A 14,375-nucleotide genomic window follows, 5' to 3' on the forward strand; every position below is an offset into this window, starting at 1 on the left:
TAGAGTTTATATTTTAATGAATATAACTTTTAGTTCAATATATAATAAATATATTAAGACTAATTTTGACATAATAAGCTGAGAATTTTCGGACCTACAACTATAATTTCATTAGGATTTTACATTTAAATGTGAAAACATTTCATGATTTTTTATTTTATTTTTTGCCAACAATTATTAGTATTATTAATTGGCTACAAACAATAATAAGTAGTTAATAATAAATTAAGTTTTAACCCAAAAAATAGAAAATTAAGATAAAATAATTTTATATCTTTAAGCTCCTTGTGCATCACATGGGTGATACAGGAGTGTGAAATAAAGATAAAAAAGAAGGCATGGATTTAATCAAAGTTCCAAATTAAAAGAAGGATGAGAGAGAAAATAACACTTAATCATAAGTGTTTGAATTTGAAAAAGGGTCAAAGAGGATATTAAAAAAGCTTTGATTTATTCCCTCCCTCCTCAAATATAATACTCTCTTTCTAATTTTTAGTATATTTCATTTGGTTTTTAATATTTGATATTTTTACTATTTGACGTACTTTAGTATTAGGTTGGAAATGAATGCTTCCCGTGCAACGCACGGGGAGCACAAGCTAGTTATTCATAGTAAATTTGACCGGATTTCGGTTCGGAGGCGGAGTCTGGTGCACTGTGCACGTCAGGTGCCGGGTGCGAGAGAACCGAATTTACGGAGGTGATATATGGAGGCGCGGTGACGGGAGTGGATTCTGCGAGAACCAAAACAGTTTTATTAATTAAAATTATCATCCAAAATCCGGTAGTTCTTACACTTGGGGAACTTGGTCCCAAGGTTAGTCTGCTTATTCTTTGCTTCAGCATTTTTTTCGCCCCTCGCCATGTAGCTTTTCTCTTCAGTACTCATCCTGATTCACGTGTTTCCCTCTGCAGCTATTTCTTTAGAATTCCCAATGGCGTACCCGTCACTCTTCTAACATTTGAACAGGTTTGTTTCCCTTCTGCTTTTCATTTCTGTTTTGCCTGATTTGTGGGATTCCTTTAAAACTTGTTCCGTTTTTTGTTATATTCTCATTGGAGGTCCGAGCAATCGCTAGACTCGGTCTGTTAGCTTTTCTCAAATTTATATACCTCTTCATGGGTGTTATGGAAGCATTTTTAACGGATTAGAATTCAGTATGATAATTCTTTGTAATTCAACTGACACGACCATTTTATCACAAAATGGATAATGGGAATGCGAGCAAAGGATATTAAATTTCCCCTTTTTTTCTAACTGACACGAGACATCAACGTTTTAGCCCAAGTAGTTTTGATTGACACCTGCATGTTTTGAATTTTGATTTTGAGAGTGCCATTTATGTTGTTTTATCATCTGGCAGTTACGATCTTTAACCCACGACACCCACTTTTATCCTGGAGTTGGCTAGCCACTTGGTCTCGTTTCTACTGGATAGGAGCTTTCTCTAATGAGAGGTAGGAGGGATTTCAAAGCATGCGGTCAAGTCATGGTATTTCAAAGAACTCGTGATATCTCCAATCTTGTCAATAAATTTGAATTTTTTTGGGTTTAGCTCTCCTGTTGCAACTTAACATATAATTGCAAATCGACCCAGGAACAGAATTGAAATGGTGAAGTTTATTTGCTTTAGTTGTTATTGTTGAATTGAGTATAGATAGTCAAAATTTATATTCCTAGGAATATTATTTTGGGTGGCATTAAAAAAAAAAAAAGGAACATTTTTTAGACTAGGAGCTAATTATTAGATCTTTTGTGACTCAGGCAATGTAAACATGAGAGTTTGCTCTCCTGTTTGTTTATCTTCAATTAATGCCATTGTCCTGAAAGGTCGCGCAAATCTGCTACTAAGCAGCAATACCTGTGGTCTTTCGTCCCAAGGAAAGTGTGGTTCATGTTCCATCCATTTGTCCCCTGGGAAATCTGAGTTACGACATGTTGGTTTTTCTGTTTATACAACATCGTCTTGTGCAACTATTATGGGCCAAACACAGGGGAGGTTGCTTGGGATCTTGCTTCTCCAAGCAAAGGGACAACGTTCAAGTCCTGGGCTCTGTAGGACCTCAGAGGAGGAATCTTGAAGTGTCGTTGGCTTGCCAAAGTTTGAATATGAGGCTTTTGGTACCTAAACAAAAGCTGCTTCCTAAAGCCAAGTGTAAGGTGGGACCAATAACTTGGCCACATGGATGTGCATCAGCTGGCTTGATTTTTGGATTACTTGTTTGTAATTCAAGTTCCCAACCCGCGCATTCTGAGACAGATACAGAGAATGGGAGAACGGAAGATGACTGCAGTGAGCCATCCGTGAAATTCTCACATGGGAAGGAAGTTTACACTGACTATTCTGTAATTGGTGAGCTGCACATTCTTTCTACGAATAACGTTTTGCATTCTGATGGCATAGATATACATGGTGTAGTTGGTCACATAAAGCAATGCAATTACATGTTACATAAATTGCACACACACATGTACATAGAAATAATTACAGATATAAAATTAACTTTGATATTTATTAATTGCGTTATAAACTTTCCATGTTGTGAAGGAATACCTGGAGATGGACGATGTTTGTTCCGTTCTGTTGCTCACGGGGCTTGTTTGAGGTCCGGAAAACCTTCTCCAAGTGAAAGTTTTCAGAGAGAGCTAGCAGATGAGTTCGAAACAAAGTATGTTTTTTGTCACTTAATTTGTTGGCATCACCCTAATAAGCTTACAATCTCCCTTAGCTCCACCCAAAGAAAAACACCATGCATGATTGAGCACACATATTTCCTGATGAATAGTTTTGGTCTCAAATAAATATTATTCTTGAATCAGTTCACAGTATTACATGTCTTGACAAAATTAAAATCTCCTTTTCATATAAGTCTGAAACCATGCTGTTTGTGTTCTTCTGGTGCCTTTTTGCTCCCATCAATTCTTCAGCTGCCATTGTTCCTGATTTGTTTCATTTTTCTGTTACATTGGTCAGGTTGCTGATGAATTTGTCAAAAGAAGGGAAGAGACAGAATGGTAGGCTTTCAAGTTACATATCCGTAGATAGTTGTGATTCCAACACACGGAATGCCTTTTACACACACACACACTGAAGACCGATAACTTTCGCTGTGTTTTTCTCTCTGCCAATGTCACGAAGGAACATGTGTTCCCGATTAGCAGAAAAATACAGCAGGTTGATTTAAGTAGATGAGTTATGCATCACCTTCTGGCGGATTAGGTCTGTCTCTAGTCTTTGTTTTCGAAAGTTAATAATAATTAGAGTAGGTCTTGTTTATTGCATGGATTCTTAGAACTGAGTTGCTATGTTTATGTCTCATGAGTGGTATAGCTTGTTAGAATTTTATATTCTATATAGATGTGCCATATTAAACTATTTATGTTTGAAATCAGTGATGGTTTTCGTTGATTGATGTATCAAGAGGATGTCATTTGATGCCTGAATGAGAATGTGAAATTGTTAAACTCATACCATTATGATCCAATGGAATGATTGTCTTCTGATGAAATAGGATTTGGTTGTCACATGATATCTCAGGTTTGTTGAAGGTGATTTCGACACTTATGTTTCCCAAATTAGGAAGCCCCATGTGTGGGGAGGTGAACCTGAACTATTCATAGCTTCGCATGTTCTGCAGTTAGTGCCCCTCTCTCTTGAACCAGTTATTCAATCTTTGTACGTTTGTGAACTTCACAATTTTGGATGTTGAACTAATACGAGGCCAATTCTGCAGGATGCCAATCACAGTGTACATGTATGATAAAGATGCCGGTGGCTTGATATCTATTGCTGAGTATGGACAAGAATATGGCAAGGAAAACCCGATCAGGGTTCTCTACCATGGCTTTGGCCATTATGATGCATTAGAGATTCCTGGAAAGAAGGGGCTTAAGTCAAAACTCTAGCAGTTTACATGCACCTTGCAAATATAATGAAGAGGAGCATATTATACTCTCTACATTTCACATTACAACAACAGCTAATTGTTTTTATTTTAGTTAAACTTGAGACAATCAAGATGGGAATAAACATTTTTTTCTGTTAAACTAGACGAATGACAGTGTAGGCAAAGACAATGTAATGTTATATAGCGAGTTGGGCCTAGGCCTGAGGACAAATACTTGAGGCTTGTTGGCTTTAACTATATTAGATGCAGTGGTGCACAGCCAACAAAATGGCCGCAAGTTGACCCAAAAATAAGTCGCCACAATGTAACATTGCGTACAAAATGATGTTTAATTTCCTGCTACAATATATAGTAATGATTATAAAGATAAACTTCTAGGGCTTCCTTACGGTGATCCCTCTGATGTCCTGTGGATTATGGTCCCTGGAGGTCATGGTATGCACTCTGCTTTCGTGGCAAACTGATCAGTGGTGCTGAAAGGCTGAAAGCACATGGCTGCTTCAAACTTTTTATAAAATGGACTTTTGAGGTGGGCCCACAAGCTCCAAAGTGTTTGTTAGTTGGTCTTTCGGTGAAAGTTAAAATAGTGGGGGGTTAGGAATGCGAGGTGGCCCTAGTGTTGTTTCCTGTTCTTTTCTTCCTTTTACTGTTCCATTGTCCTTCTACTCACTAACCCCATTGGCTTCTAATGAACCTTCCACTCTGAACTTCTTGCGGTCTAATATGATTAAATTGTAAGAGACCTTTGACTATACCAACAATAATAGCAATTGGAGGGTAAAAAATCACGACTTGTGATGAGATAATGATTCTGCGTGACTAACCTAACTCCAGCAAGAATAATGAGGGTTGGGAAAGCCTTGGATCCAAATGGGACATGGATCATTAGTGGGTTAGTTGTGCTCTAATTAAATTAAGATTGCAATCATGTTCAGGGAACAGTCAAACGAAAAGTAGTAGCAGCAAGGAGCGAGGTTTAGAGTTTAGAGAGGAGTAGGCAGTATTTGGATTTTCAATGGGTGTTTAGATACCCAAATAATCACTGTACAGAAATATTTTTTTATAAATCGAGACAAATTCTTTATATATTTATTTCGTATATTGTAAAAACTCTTCTGAAACCATAGTTTTAATCTTACTCAAACATTCTTTTATTTGCCTCTTGGCCTGTCAGGAAACATTGGGATTTTAGCTCAAAAACTGTGGAAGGGGATCAAGCAGAGCACGTGACTCAAAAAAATTTCTAACCATTTGAATGAAAGCAGCGGTTGTTGGATCCGTGAAGCAGTTGTTTTTTTTTGGGGTCTGAGAAGGAAGCAGTGTTGTTTAATGGCAAAACTGAAAAAGTGAAAGGAGAGTCACAAGCATGTTGTCCTTGTTATATGATTTTCTGACACCCACGCACTATTTATGAGATTTTTTTTTTAAAAAAAAAAAATCGCTAGAAACAAAACAAGTCGCCCCCTGTGTGGTCGACTCAGTCCGTTGGTATCTCTATCTCATGCCGCAGATATCGGGTTTTTGTCATTTATTTTCTTGGCCTTTTTTTGGCTTCAAATTATTACTGTATTTTAAATCATAAATAAACAGAAGGGTGTAATATACAATTTTTTTCTTTGCAAAAATGCCTAGGTTTAGTTATGCCGCCGATTACTTGAAAGTAGAGCTATTTTTACTCATCACTCTGCTTAGATGAAAGTAAGACAAAGAAGAAAAGTATAACAAAATCAACGTATCAACATAAAGTTTATATTAAATCTCACATTTACAGATTATAAATGTTACTTGCTGCCTCCATATCGAGCTTACTACATACCACTGACATGCCTTCTAGAAAATCTGGCAAAAACAAAAAGGGTATACCTTCTACGACGAAAGTGATCTTAAAAATTCCCAACAAATCCTTTTCAAACATTTTGTTTTACCTCAGAAAAACAAAAGTGACTCTTATGCATATCTACGTGGCACGTAAGACATGTAAGGAGCGCTAATATTTGAAAAATATATAGAGTACATACTAATTTGTTTTTTTTACCAATACTTATTTGTCAACTCTTTAAATTTTATTTAAATAATTAAATATGTAAATAAATAAGAATAAAATACATGAAGCTTAAAACATAGATGAGTATATTGAAAGAAAAAAAAAGGGAAATTCAAATTACCCAGAGTTTGAGCCTCGGCTCTCTATGGAAAGAACGCTGCTTATTTGCGAATAATAATAATTAAAAAAGAAAGTATGTCGAGGACAGGATGGTCAGAAAAATTCAAACTGTAATGCCACCTCGAAAACATCCCTGCGACAAAATTCAAATGCTAGGCCATCTTCTTCATCTTGAACTCCACACTCTGCAGCCAATCTGTGACGCCTTCTTTCTAAACATGCTTGCAAAATGATCCATTAACATTCCCAGCTTTTTATTTAATCCCCACTTGAAGAATGGAAATGCATCTTCCTCTCCACATAGCTTCCATTCTCCTGTGCTTCTTAGCTTCTTTCACCTCCTCCTTGAACTCCGATGGCCTCTCTCTACTCGCCCTCAAAGCCGCCGTTGAGTCCGACCCTTCCGGAGTTCTCAACTCGTGGTCCGACTCTGACTCCACCCCATGTCGCTGGGCTGGGGTCGCTCCTGTGCCCATGACCGAGTCACCCAGCTCGTCCTGCCCAACAAAGGCCTGACGGGTTACCTTCCATCTGAACTTGGTTTGCTCGACTCGCTCAGGCAACTCAGTCTTTCGCACAATAACTTCTCCAAGGCCATTCCTTCCCGCTTGTTCAACGCGACTGGCCTCCTCCTTTTAGACCTCTCTCATAATCTCCTCTCTGGTCCCATTCCAACTGAGATCAGGTCTCTCAAATCTCTCAGACATTTGGATTTATCCTCAAATTCCCTCAATGGCTCTCTCCCTGAAGCTCTATCCGAGTTCACTAACCTCGTTGGAACCTTGAATCTCTCTTACAATCACTTCTCGGGTGGGATCCCGGAGGCTTTGGGGCGACTCCCTGTGATAGTCAGTTTGGATCTCCAGAACAACAACCTGACAGGCAAAATTCCTCAAGTAGGTTCGTTGCTAAACCAGGGTCCTACAGCTTTCTCCGCTAACCCCGGCCTCTGTGGGTTCCCTTTGCAGAATGCATGCCCAGAAGCTCAGAATCCCGAGAATTACCCAAGCAACGAAGACCCTGAAAACCCAAACACCGTTAACCCTGGGTTTCCAGCGGGATATCAAGAAGCGAAGGCGAAAGAGCGAAGTCGTTCCATCATCGTCCCTATAATTTTTGGCGTCTCCTTGGTAGCGGGGGCCGTTTCGTTGTCAGTGTGGCTGTTGCGCAGACGACGGACGGTTGATTTGAGCAAGTTAGGGAAGCAAAAATTAGACAATGAGGCCAACGAGGAAGGAGGTGAAGGGCAAAAGGGTAAATTCGTGATCGTAGATGAAGGGTTCAGTCTGGAACTAGAGGATTTATTAAGAGCATCCGCATATGTAGTGGGAAAGAGTAAGAGTGGGATAGTGTATAAGGTGGTAGCTCCTGGGAAAGGGTCGGGCCCGGCGGCGACTGTGGTGGCCGTCCGGCGGTTGAGTGAGGGTGATGCCACCTGGAAGCTAAAGGAGTTCGAGGCTGAAGTGGAGATCATTGGGAGGGTCAACCACCCTAACATCGTCCGCTTACGAGCATATTACTACGCAAGTGATGAAAAATTAATTATCACTGACTTCATCCGCAATGGAAGCTTGCACACTGCCCTTCATGGTATCAAATTTCTCAGCCGTTGGTTGTTTATTTTTAATAGCGCTGGTTCTCTCTTAATTGAATCATCAAACTTTTTTCGGTCAATAGTTACCCTCCTTCACTATGTACGTGCTATATGCCAGTATGTGTGAGGTGAGATCATTTTTAAGGCAATAGGTTTATTTCTCTTCGTACTTTTTGTTACACTAGAAGATTAAATGTTCTGGGAAGTTCAGCATTAGCATATTAGTACTTTCTAGTTGACTAATTTAAATAGACGAAGAAAATTAGTAAATTATTTATTTGTAATAAATAGTTGTTATTTTTCTTAAAATACTTTTTTTAATTAGAATTATCGTTTGATGAAACTTTCAATATATACAACTATTACAAAGACTATCTTGAAAAAAAAAGAAGATAAATATGAGATAAAATGAATTAAATTTTAGGTATAAGATGAAAATGAATGTCAATCTGACCCTTATATTAAGTAACGAGAGATAGTATTAATTGTAATGAAACTTTAGGTTGATAATCATGTGCTGTCTCTCTGGTTTGGTTTTATGGTCACACCATGAAGTCAATCATGAATTCAAATTCCATTTTTTACTTTAAAAGAGCTAATAATGTGGTCATGTGATTGTTATCATGATGGTTTGTAAATGTGGAGGAGCTCGTGAACTAAAGCTGTTTTAATTCTCACATTCTGGTGTTATTTTCCTGTCCCTATCTTATTTGTTGTGCACTGCATATTTTGAGCCATCGATCATCTTGTTCTTAAATGAATATTGAAAAAAACATTGAAAAATAGGGATAATAATGTCATTGAAAAAAATTTTTAAAAAAATATTTGGCATAAGTAATTGATTGTTACATAGAATGAGTCAAAATCATGGAGTTGGGATTGGAGAATACCATCTTCTCTCATAGTATTCCCCAATTTTATATATATGAGTTTGTTCAATTCTATATAACAAGCAATCTCTTTGAATAGATTTTTTCAATCCAAATCCCAAGTACCTTTTATTTTCATTGCTTTGTAAATGTACCAAACAGGACCTAAGTGGCTGTTGTCCATGATCATACAATAATATGACTTGGTGCTGTTACACCTTGGGTGTCCCTACCATGGTTCCTGAATAAATGGACCCTTTTTTGTGGTCCAACCCTGTGTGGATGGTGACAACTGCCAAAAATCTAACCTTATGATTCCGACCCCATTCTGGTGACTGGAGAATTCATGTCTCCAATACACTCGTCTTTATTCCCTGTTGATATGCCATGGATTGTGAACCGCTAGCGGTGGTTGTCTTGCAGTGAGTGAGTCAGTCCACGCTCCTTCCACCTTTTTCTGAATGCCATGCTAGTGAACTGGTGGTCCATTAGAGTAAAAGATTTCTGTTTTGTCTTTCTTTTTTTGGGGAAAACAATGGGGAAAGTTAAACTCTGATGATAATGGTCGTGAGGTCACTTTCAGCATTTACTCTCCACTTGAAAGCTCTGTTTGAAGGTTTTTCCTGCTGCATCTGGTGTTTTTCGGTTGCAGGTGGACCTTCCAATCCTTTGCCGCCATTAACATGGGCAGCAAGGTTGAAGATTGCTCAAGGAGCTGCGAGGGGTTTAATGTACATACACGAGTTCGGCGGTCGAAAATACGCGCATGGCAACCTTAAATCCACAAAAATCTTGCTGGACGATGAACTCCATCCTTTCATATCTGGCTTTGGACTTACTCGCCTCATGTCGAGCTGTTCAAAGTCCACAGCAATGGCACCAAAGCGACAGAATTCAAAGCAGTCTATTGCAACCTCTGCAATAGCAGCTTCCCAAAACAATTACTTGGCACCAGAGGTTCGCTTGAGCGGAGGCAAATATACTCAGAGATGTGATGTGTATGCTTTTGGGATAATACTGTTAGAACTATTGACAGGACGAAGGCCGGATTCGGGAACGGAGAAAGAGGGCGAAGTACTGGAGAGTTTTGTGAGGCAAGCATTCCGGGAAGAGAGGCCCTTGTGCGAGATTATAGACCCTGCACTTCTGTCTGAGGTTTACGCTAAGAAGCAAGTAGTTGCAGCATTTCATCTTGCACTGAACTGCACAGAACAGGACGCAGAGTTGCGGCCCAGAATGAGAACAGTGTCGGAGAGCCTTGATGGGATAAAGGCACCGTGAAATTTTTTTTGTTAGGTGGCTTGGTTTTGAGGTTGGATTGGTGTTGAATCTTGCAAGATGCTTGGACTTAGGAGTAGGAGCAGCTAGATGTAGCTGGTGTTATAAAAGCCCATGCAATGCATCGTCTCTGTTGTAGTAAAGCAGTGGAAACTGGAAATTGCGTATCTTTGGTTGCTTATGTTTTTGAATTTGAAACTGCAGGGCGGGACCATGGGAGCTGAAATCATCCCTTTTAACACAAATGGAATTGTCTGACTCTGACAATGTCAATAATTAATATGAGAATCAGGCCACAAATCCGGTCCACTGGCTTGCTTAATCATTAATCAACCACCCAGGGGAACGAGTTTCAATGATGATACAGGTACCATGATATTCATCAAATCTTAACCGTTCAAATTTATGAATAATTAAGATTTTATTTTTTTTTTTTGGGAAATTTTTTTTTATAATGGAGGTACATAATCCAGAATAAATGTAATTTTTTTATTGTAGGTTTTTTAAAAAAATAATTTTTTATTTAAATTTTATCAGTTGAAAATTTTAAATACAGCTTATTAAAATTGTATTTGACTTGTGTAGATTTTACTGCAGTGATAAGTATCATAGTTTTTACTATTGTAATATGTACTGAAACTGGTTTTCAGATTATGTTAGTCTTCGAGGCGGATGGTTATGTTTTAATAAGTAAATGAGACGGCCCAACATATTTGAAGAGGCGTAGGCCTTGAAGAAAGGAGTGAACACCAAGAGTCATGTCGTTCGGCCGGCGGCCCAAGATGGCCCATACGTAATCTAAAATTAAAAAATGATTAGATAAAATTTGGAAAAAATTCCAAAAAAGTGATAGTTAAATTTAAAATTTCAAATCAGTATTGGTTACTATACTCATAAAAAAATGATTACATTCAAAAAATAAATGACAACATATTTTTATAATAATTTCTGATTTAAAATTTTGAAATTTAACAATATTTTTTAGGATTTTTATTAAATTTAACCTTTTTCTTTTGGAAAAAAAGGGCAAAAGTAGGACGGGCTGCCTTTATTGTTACTATACTCATAAAGAAAATGATTACATTCAAAAAATAAATGACAACACATTTTTGTAATATTTCTGATTTAAAATTTTGAAATAACAATTATTTTTTTAGGATTTTTACTAAATTTAACCTTTTTCTTTTGGGAAAAAAGGGCAAAAGTAGGACGGGCTGCCTTTATTAAATTTGGGTAATCAATCTTCTGTTAATAATGAGCATCACGTGCTCCGCACCAAATCCAGAGGGCCACCACGGAGCTAATCTGGTAAGGGAACATCTCAATGCACTCTTTAAGCCATTTGTCATATTTTAAAATTATGTGTGTGTGTGTCATTTGGTTTTTTTTTTTTTTTTTCATGTTCGAGTATGATGACATTGAGAACCACTCTTTTCAGGCATATTTTACACATAAATCTAAAAATAAAAAGGCAAATAATCAACTATTAAACGAATGTCAACCTGTTTCTGAACCTCACGACGATCATTTTTCTTTTCGAATCATGGTGGAGCAAGGGGACCGCCAACCGTCATTTTTTGCTTTGAAATAGTAGTATCCTCGGCAATATTATTTGGAACATAAAATGTATATACCACTCCCTGCGATCCTAAATAGGTCCTATGTTTAGGACCGGAGATATTTTTTGTTTTTAATATAAGATATTGTTTAACTTTTATTTTGGTTCTAAATATAAAATCTCAATTTATTTTGTCTTTCATATTTTTTTTTAGATAGTCTTTTAATAATGGTAATTCTGACCAATACACTTAAATATCACAGATATTTTTAGAAAAGACAACATTATTTATTACAAATTAGTTAACTATCTCTTATAATTAAGATCGGAGATAGTACCTCTTTTAACAACTATTCCGGTGTTTACTCATCAGGAATTAGCCTCTTATACAGTTATACTAGGCCTTATTTCAGTGGGTGCCAAACAACACTGTCGTTGTTATTAACTGATTCGCTTTTATGGGCCAATGGATTAATTGAAATTTTGATTATTAATTACGAGTAACATTTTGTTTTTTTTTTTTACCGCCCATCAAACATATGATATTATCACATAGAGTAAATTTGAGTGAGGTTAGATTCAATTATGGAAAAACTACTTGATAATAATAACGACGACGACAATAACAGGGAGAGGAATACGAGGATCAAACGCAAGGGTCGTTGCTTGAACAGGAAGCTCCTTTGCCCTTATTTGCTGCCGAAATAAGCAATACACACATTGGCGCACACAATATTTATAAAAAAAAGAAAAAGGAATCCACTCGTTGAAATCAAATAATACATATTTGGTTTGAAAATACGCACTCCCTTCTATCCACGATACATGGCAGTTTCTAAAAGCTCTGCTTGCTCAGGATATAGTTTAATGTGCCGTGTTTATGCTTCCCCCCCCCCCCCCATTTATCCCTGCAATCTTTATTATTACTTCAGATAATGAAGGATAAATGTTTTATAGGAATCACCGTTTAAATGTAAATATTTATTTCATTGAAAAGTAAAGTTGTAGAGATGTTAAAAAAAAAAACTGAAAATATTAGAGTCTTAACTATTTTTTAAAAAAAGAGACGTAAAATAATTAACATTAACCCATAGAACGAACTGAATGGAATGTGCAGGCGTGTGCGTATGTATGCCTATGAAACACGAGCATCTTTGATTGCAAATACTTTTATTTGGAAAAAAAAAATCAGTAACTGGTTAATTATGTTTTTGGATGGATAATGAAAAAAAGAAAAAAAAACTAATTCGTATAATTTTGATACAATTATAACTCATTTCCTAAATGTCGATATTGCTAAGTTTTTATAATTTTGATTTTAATTGTAACTCAACCCTTGATTTTTAACTCCATACAACTAAGTTCTTATAGTTTTATCGTTTAAAAAATTAGTCACTGCATTTTTAAAAATAATTTATAGAGTTTAGGAATTAAATTTTTGAATGATTAGAATTATAAAAACTGAACTGCAATGAGTGAAAATTCAAACACCGCCTTATAATTTAGTCAAGAATCAAGACTACAGAAATCAAGTTACGAGCCGTTTTAAAATTTAGAAACTAAGCCAAAATTATTAGGATAGGAATCAATTTTCCTGCGAAATAAAAATAAAAAGAAGGTGGCATCACGTGGGGGTGTTTGGCTCCACAGAAACAGCACCTTTTTCACTCTGCTTTTGATGGGCAGGCCCTTGTGCTGTGCCGCTCCTTCGTTCTCCTTTTTACCCTTTCTGCCTCCCCCCTCTCCCCATCACAGGTTCTCCGCCCCCTTATCTCCATGCGCCTCCGCCTTTGCCGTTACTTTCCCATTTCCTAATCCCAATTCATAACGCTTATAAGAAAAATTATATTTTTTTAGACACCTATGGATTTTTAAAATTTAAATTTAGTAGTTATATATTTCTCTATTTTAATTAAACATTCTAATCTTACTCTAGTAGCACCGTTAATTTATATGTAAGAGCTAACAGTACTAACACAGAACAAAGGTATAGAGACTGATAGTGCTGACAACATAAAATTAAAGTAGTTAATTGAGAAGAAGATACAAATACCAAGTTAAAAACTGAGCAAAATTATAGCTGCCTATTAAATGGTTTTTCCTTACTTATAAATGGCTCTTTTGCAATGAGAAACAGCTATATTTATATGCCCATCTTAATTACTGTCACTAAACTCTCCTAATTATTGATAACATGACATTTTTTAAAAAATTGGTTTCTATAAATTAAAATTTTGGACACCGGAGGCTGAGTGCCAATTTCCCCTCTGTTTTTTTTTTTTCTGGGGATAAACTGGACAGAATTCCAAATCTAAGCAAACCCAAAAGCTAAGAAAGCGGAGATTCCTTTCTCTATATAACAATAATATCACCAGCTTTGGATCAGAAATGGGATCCTTCAATTATTGACTTCTTTTTAGGGGGAATCCATCCATGACCTCACTCCGACGTCAGCCGGGAATCAAAGAATGTCGCCTTCTGTACATGTTCCTTACTATTATTAGCCCCCGTTAGCCATTTTGTTCCACCGTTGACGTCGCCCTTACATTTTGGCTGAGCCCCTTCCAAGACGACCACTTTAAATTGTAAATTGTAATTTTTCTTATTACTTGTTTCAAAAATCTCCCCTCATTTCTCTTCCAATTTCCGCGTACTAAACATGTTAGTTTTGATGACTCAATAAGAGATAATGGCATCACATTATTTTCTAATTTTTCATCTAATAACACCTTTACAGATATTACTTCTAATTCTAATTATAAGACTTCATTTGCACGACCTCGTTTATAGTATAAACGAGGTCTTATAATCAGGAATGTAGTATATATATTACGAAATTGTGAAGTAAACCCCCCCATGACATGATTTGGAAGGTGGGTTAATTCTATTTTATTTTTTTTAACCAAGTTTCCCACCCAAATCCTTACAATGTACCATCTGAGTCGGAGTTATTTGGGTTTGAATTTGAATTTACACACAGTTAATCATTTTGATAGACAAGCG

At 36.7% G+C, this 14,375-nt stretch overlaps 2 pseudogenes; both read left to right on the forward strand.

The window, feature by feature from the left end:
* Nucleotides 1-761: 761 nt before the first annotated feature.
* On the forward strand, nucleotides 762-4,286 carry LOC114734264 (OTU domain-containing protein At3g57810-like; annotated as a pseudogene).
* A 2,050-nt stretch (nucleotides 4,287-6,336) lies between these two features.
* Nucleotides 6,337-9,817, forward strand: LOC114734263 (receptor protein kinase-like protein ZAR1; annotated as a pseudogene).
* Nucleotides 9,818-14,375: the final 4,558 nt, after the last annotated feature.

This window comes from Neltuma alba, unplaced genomic scaffold (assembly GCF_004799145.2).
Source record: "Neltuma alba isolate B1F8T4 unplaced genomic scaffold, ASM479914v2 tig00013081_pilon, whole genome shotgun sequence".
Classification (NCBI taxonomy): domain Eukaryota; kingdom Viridiplantae; phylum Streptophyta; class Magnoliopsida; order Fabales; family Fabaceae; genus Neltuma; species Neltuma alba.